The sequence below is a fragment of the Penaeus monodon genome, chromosome 33, assembly GCF_015228065.2.
Source record: "Penaeus monodon isolate SGIC_2016 chromosome 33, NSTDA_Pmon_1, whole genome shotgun sequence".
Taxonomy (NCBI): Eukaryota; Metazoa; Arthropoda; class Malacostraca; order Decapoda; family Penaeidae; genus Penaeus; species Penaeus monodon.
In genome coordinates, this window is record NC_051418.1 from 35560166 (window position 1) to 35560486 (window position 321).

The 321-nt window shown below is 30.5% G+C and overlaps 1 long non-coding RNA gene across 1 annotated transcript in view; it reads right to left on the minus strand.

Annotated features, from left to right (window-relative positions):
* Positions 1 to 321, minus strand: part of LOC119594437 — a 17103-nt gene that overhangs the window by 375 nt on the left and 16407 nt on the right. The window lies entirely within an intron of this gene.

Below are 321 nucleotides of genomic sequence, written 5' to 3' on the forward strand. Positions count from 1 at the left end.
TTCCCCTATGACTAAATAGAATGCTATAATGTTGAAAAAACCATTTATAAGTTGATTATTAATCAGATAAGTCTCCAACTTTTTTCTCTTCTTTCTCTTATACCTTTAACTTGTAAATAAGAAAGAGTATTTTTTCAGGAAAAAATTTTCATACAATGAAATAAGCAATGTCTCATTTGAAAATCTAAAGGAATTTGCATTGCACATTAGTCAGAAATATCAGGTCATTCCTGTAATGACTGACAACCCACTTTCCTGAATCCTTTCTCTCAATGGGGATAAGGTAGCAATTTTTCTCATACACATTCTCAGTAAGATTGG